The sequence below is a fragment of the Heterocephalus glaber genome, unplaced genomic scaffold, assembly GCF_053883595.1.
Source record: "Heterocephalus glaber isolate CG9 unplaced genomic scaffold, H.glaber_assembly_v1.0 deba00001733, whole genome shotgun sequence".
NCBI classification, from domain to species: Eukaryota; Metazoa; Chordata; class Mammalia; order Rodentia; family Bathyergidae; genus Heterocephalus; species Heterocephalus glaber.
The window spans coordinates 18,826,478-18,832,880 of record NW_028258444.1 but is presented as its reverse complement, the minus strand read 5'-3'; positions in this window follow the sequence as shown (position 1 = coordinate 18,832,880).

The window sequence follows — 6,403 nt, the reverse complement described above, 5'->3', positions numbered from 1 at the left end:
GGTGTGAGCTAAATAAACCTTTTTTAAAAAATACAATTTCCAGCCTCAGGTATCTTGTTACAATATTGCAAAAAGTACTAAAACAACCTACAAGTGGAATTTCTGGATCATAAGTTACCTTTACATTTAACTTTCCAGTACCAGGGATCTAACTCAGGACCTTGCACTTTCGAGGCAGGAGCGGTGCCACTGAGCTAAATCCCCGCCCTAGATTTAACTTTTTAAGGAATTGCCAAACTCTTCCAAAGTAGCAGCACCATTTCACTTTCTCACCACAGTGTATGAAGGCTCTAATTTTTCTACACTCTTGGAGAGCTGTGTCTACCTCTTTTATCACAGATGACACTATCACGAACATTTAATAGTCCTCATTTAATAGTTTATACCTAAATGTGATGTTGGGAAGTGAAGCCTGGTTGGAGGAGGTAAGATCCTGTCTCAAAATAAAACATAAAAAGGGCTGGAGATTTATCTCAGTGGCGCTGTGCCTGCCTGGAAAGTACAAGGTCCTGAGTTTGATCCCCGGTTCTGGAAAAAACAAAAAACAAAACCACCACAACAAAACATTTTAAAAGGGCTGGGGATGTAAACAAAGTGTGGTGGCACACATCTGTAATTCTAGCACTTAGGAAACTGAGACAGGCCAGTCTGAGCTACATGGTCAGTTAAAGACCTACATAGCGAGACTATCTTAAAAGCAAAAAACAAAAAAAAGGACTAAGGATGTACCTCAGTGCAAAGACCCTAGGTGCAATTCCCAGTACAGCAAGAAAAGAAGAAAAGAAGGAAGGAAGGAAGGAAAGAAAAGATTCCCAAACTATCTTCTAAATTGAGTATACCACCAGGGCTGGAGATGTAGCTCAGTGGTAGAGTGCTTGGCTAGCCTGTGTCAGGCCCTGAGTTTGATCCCTGGCACCACAAAAAAATACAAAAACAAAGTAATATCCAAGTTTGCGTTCTTATCAACAATGAATGAAAGTTCCCTTTGCTCCCCATTTTTACCAGCATTTGGTAAAAAATCATTGTCCTTTTTAAAGTCCTGATGACCATTATGGCCAACTTCTTGTGTACTTATTTTCTGTCTTCTTTGGTGAGGTGTCAATGCCTTTGGCCTATTTTTATTTTTTTTTTTTGTATTGGGGATCGAACTCGGGTTCTTGCGCTTGTGCAGCGGGCAGCGAAACCACTGAGCTAAATCCCCAGCCCTTTTGGCCTATTTTTTAATCAAGTGGTTTTATTTTCTTGTTGTTGAATTTTAATTTTGGATAACAGTCCTTTATCAGATGTCTTTTAGAAATATTTTCTCCCAATCTATGGTTTGTCTTTTCATTCTTTTCACAATATCTTTTTATTTTGTTTTTCCAGTACTGGCTATCAAACTCAGGACCTTGTGCTTGCAAGGCAGGCACAGCGCCACTGAACTAAATCTTCAGCCCAACAATCTTTTGCAGAGCAGAACTTTTTTTTTTGGTACGGGGGATTGAACTTGGGTCCTTGTGCTTGCGCAGCAGGCAGTGAAACCACTGAGCTAAATCCCCGGCCCAAGAACATTTTTAATTTTAATGAAGTTCTTCTTTTTGACTTGACTTTCGATGATAATACTTCCCAACATATTATATATTGATTTTTATATTCCAGACACTGTTCAAGATGCTTCATATGTAGCAATGTGATGGCATAATCTGAGTCCCTGACCCTGAAGTCAAAGAATGAATTTGAAGACAAAGGAGGTAGACAGGAGGGATGACTATTAAAAAGAGAAACATAATAGTCAGTAGTCAGCAGGGGATCTGACAGTGGGTTGCCATGAGGGCTCTATGTCTAGGAGCCTTCTTTGTTTTGTTTTGTTTGAACTAGGGTCTCACTATGAAGTTCAGGCTGTCTTTGAACTCACTATGTAGCCCAGGCTGGCCTCCAACTCACAGTGATCCTTCTGCCGCAGACTCCTGTGCTGGGATTCCAGGTGAGTACCACCATGCCTGGCTGTCTAGGAGTTTTTGTTTTGCTTTGTTTTTTGTACTGGGAATCGAACTCAGGGCCTCCTGTTTGCCAGGCAGGTACGGTGCCATTGAGCTAAATCCCCAGCCCTGTCTAGGAGTTTTTATAGCAAAAAAATGACCAGGGCCCAGACCACTTTGAGTCAAATTATGGGGCTAGGAGGAGTTGAGGTGTGTAGTAAGTGCATGGCTGCAGGTGCCTCTTGGCCTCTATCCTATCCAAGTGGTTCATTAAAAGAAGGACTGGAGATTTAGCTCAGGGGCAGCATGCCTGTCTTGAAAGTGCAAGGTTGTGAATTTGATCCCTTGTACCAGTGGGGGGAAAAAGTGAGAAGGAAAAGATTTTTCACAATAGCCAGGAGCAGAAGTTGCCGTAGTGCCCATCCATCACCTTGTTGTTACATCCTGGACTTAATTGTCCACCTGGTTCTTGTTGGTTCCTGCTTATCTGACCAAGGCCTGGTTATCGTGACTCTACCCTGGTCCAGCGCCTCTCTAGTTGCCTGCTACCTTCTACCTAATTTGCCTGTCTATAATAATAATTTATTTAATCCTTGCAATCAGCTCTGGGAGGTAGAAACAATGATTACATTTCAAATGGGACACTAAGGGTTAAATAGTTTGCCCAATATTACAGTTTGAATTTGAACTCTGGATACCTTGTACTGAAGCTCATGCTCTCAATCATTACCAATACTATTAATTGTACCTCTACTTTTTTTTTTTTTGAGATAGGGTCTCACTATGTAGTTCAAGCTGGCCTTTAACTCACTATGTAGCCTAGGCTGGCCTCGAACTCATGGTGATCCTCCTGCCTCAGCCTCATGAGTGCTGGGACTACAGGCATGTGCCACCATACCCCACTAATCGTACCTCCTATGGTAAAATTGGCATCTATCAGTAATATAATTTAAACTTAAATTTAAAATTTAAAATTAAGTTTAATGTAATTGTAAAGTTTTGTGATTTTAAAAGATAAAATCTTCCAAAAAAAAATGGCAACTGGACTTGACTTTAAGAGTTCTGAGGGCCAGGGATGTAGCTCAGCGGCACAGCACCTGCCCTGCAAGGATGAGGTCCTGGGTTCGATTCCGGATACCAAAAAAGAAAAGTGAAGAAGAAGAAGAACAAGGAAAAAAAGGTTCTGGGGGCAGAGTAAGAGGGTAGGGAAGAGGGAGGCAGAAAGACAGTGATACAGTCTGCATTCCAGAAGTTAGGGAGCGGGGTGTGGCCGAGGAGGTTGAATTCTCAACCTAGGGCAAGGATGGAGAGGGTAAAATGCAAGGTGGTGGGGCTTAGGGGTCCTAGTCTTAAATTTATTTTATTTTATTTTTTTGGTACCAGGGATTGAACTCAGGACATTGTGTTTGCAAGGCAGGTGTGGTTCCACTCAGCCAATCCCTGGCCCATTTTGTCTGATTTTTTCACCCTTTTATTTTTTTTTTCCGTACCAGGGATGGAACTCAGGACCTCGCGCCTGCAAGGCAGGTGCCGGAACCACTGAGCTAAATCCCCAGCCCCTGTCTTATTTTTTGAGATAGAGTCTCACAATGGAAAAGAGGCTGACCTCGAACTTGTGGCAATCCTCCTGCCTCAGGGGGTCCCCCATCCCCCTGAGTGCTGGAATTACAGGTGTGTGCCACAACTGGCCTCAGTTTAACCTTAGGGAGGACAGTGTGGTTCCCCAACAGGTGAGAATAAATATGGCTTCTCTGAGGTCATTTCTGTTTCTCATCCCTGTTCTTGTCTACCTGTACAGTCCTCTTTCTGCTTCTTCCTTCTCATCTCAAATCCACTGACCTTGTTTTACCTGGTGGGAATGAGAACAAATAACTAATAGAAAATGTGGAGAATGTTTAGTGTTCTAATTAAGATGTGGAAAGAGCCATTTTGCTTCCCAGCTCTGATTTGCATATCCGTAACATCTGAAGGGCTGAAGTGAAAAGAATTGAGCTTTCTTTTTTCTGATCCCAGTATTATGGGTTGTCATTATCAAAGACTGCTGGAAGAAAAAAATGAAAGCTATAGATCTTACTATATTTTTAATATCAACTAAGCCTCTTTTTAACTTTCCAGAGAGTAGAATAACAATAACAATAAAATTAGAAAAATACACTATTTCTTGTTTTGTTTTGTTGAGACAGGTCTTGCTATGTAGTTCAGGCTGGCCTTGAATTTATGGCGATCCTCTTGCCTCATCATCTTAAGTGCTGGGATTACAGGCATGTGCTACTATGCCCAGAAAAAAATGCTCTATTCTCTTCAAAAGAATTTTCCATTTGTTATTTTACTTTATACACATAACAACTCAGCAGAGAAGGTAATGCAGATATCATCAGGCTCATTTTACAGATGAAAAACATGAAACACAGATTGTTAGTCTCTCTTAAGAGCTTTCACAGATGCTTCGTTCTTCTAAGTACTGTAATTATTCTTTCCCTGTCATGATAGAGCTTCAGTATTGCTAAGCACTCTAATTCTCATTCTCTGTCTGTCTGTCTGTCTGTCTCTCTGGTGTTGCTGCAGATGTTATGTTAGGCAAGCACTCTACCACTGAGCTACATCCCTATTCATTCCTTTTTAATTTAATTTTTAAAATTTTGAGACAGTCTTGCCTTTGCCCAACAACAAGCAAAGGACCGAGGCATCCTACCAAGAGCCATGTGAGGCATCTTAAAAGCAGTCAAGACTTCAGATGAACTGGAGCCCCAGCCAATATCACTGATATATAGATATAGATATAGATATAGATATAGATTGATACACTGATATATTGTTTGTTTATTTGTTTGTTTTGGGTACTCGGGATCAAACTCAGGACCTTGGGCTTGCAAGGCAGGCAGCAGCACCACTGAGCTAAATCCTCTGCCTTGTTTTGGTTTTTTTGTTTTGTTTTTTGAGACATGGTCTCGCTATGTAGTTCAGGCTGGTCTTGAACTCACAGCAGTCCTCCTGCCACAGCCTCCCTAGTGCTGGCATTATAGGTGTGCACCGCCACACTTGTTGGGAATACTGCACCTCTGTTATAGCCTTATGAAAAGCCCTGAGCCAGAAGCACTCACCTAAGCCTCCCCAGATTTCTGACCCTCAGAAACTGTGTAAGATAATTTGTTTTGTTTCGTTTTTTAATTTCATGCCTTGACTAATTCCAGCTGATAAAGTGACAGTTTGATAGTTTCATAGCTTGAGCATATTAGAAGTACTAACCACTGGAGTAAAGAGGAGAACTAAATGACAAGGAGCTAGGCATGGGACTCATTAGTGTTTGTTTTCTCAGTACTGGGCATTGAACCCTGGAGCACCCTATCATGGAGCTACATCCCAGACCTTTTTAAAATTTTGTTTTGAGACAGGGTCTTGGTAAATTGCTCAAATTTATAATCCCCCTGGCTCAACCTCCAGAGTAGCTGGGATTACAGGAGTGGATCACCATGCCCAGCCTCCATTAATGTTTTATTTATTTTTTACTTGTTTATTTATTCTTGGCACCAGGGATAGAACTAAGGACCTTTTGCTTGCCATGGAGGCGCTGTGCTGCTGAGCTACATCCCCGGCCCTCTATTAGTATTTTAAAACAGTCATTCAAGCTACTCTGTGGTAAATGGGAACAAGAGTGGCAGCAGAGAAAGGAGTTAAACTACTGGAATGACTACAAGGTCTTGCACTCAGATGGCGATTTGTGCAGATGGACCCGAGTGAATAGACACTGGGTCTGGGGAGGAGTCAGAGGAAAAACCTTACTTGGGTCTGAAAGGCCTTTTTTCAGGTCACCAGTGCTTCTAGTGCTAAATCCAAAACTCCATTGTCCTTTTCCTAATCTTTTTCTTCCTTGGAACTACTGCTTTCTTTTGCTTCCCTGGCATAGCACTACTTGGCTCTCCTTCAGCCCTTTGAACTGTTCCTCTTGATTGCCTAGTATCTATCAGCAGCGATACAGTCTTCCTTTTTCCCAGAGCTAATCTTGAGTTGTTCTCAACTCTTTTCTTTCTTCAACAAGTATCTGTCAAGTCTCTAATATGCACCAGATTGTATGTTAAAGATTAGAGATACATTTGTGCAAATATATATGGGCCCAGTCTATGGAATTTTCACTTAAGTGGTAAAAACAGACATCAAACAAATAATCATGTAAGTGAATACATTCAAGGAGAGTAGCTTTTACCCTCTCAGTACAAATATCTCTCTGCCTTTAATTATGTATAGTTTTAATTAGATATGGTGGAAATATAAGTGTATATATATTAAACTATAATTTTATGAGTTTTGACATAAAACCATCATCATAATCAAAACAATGATCATGCCTGCTCCCCACTAGATTTTCTCATGCCTCTTTTTTTTTTTTTTGGTACCAGAGATTGAACTCGGGTCCTCGCACTTGAAAGGCAGATGGCAGAACCACTGAG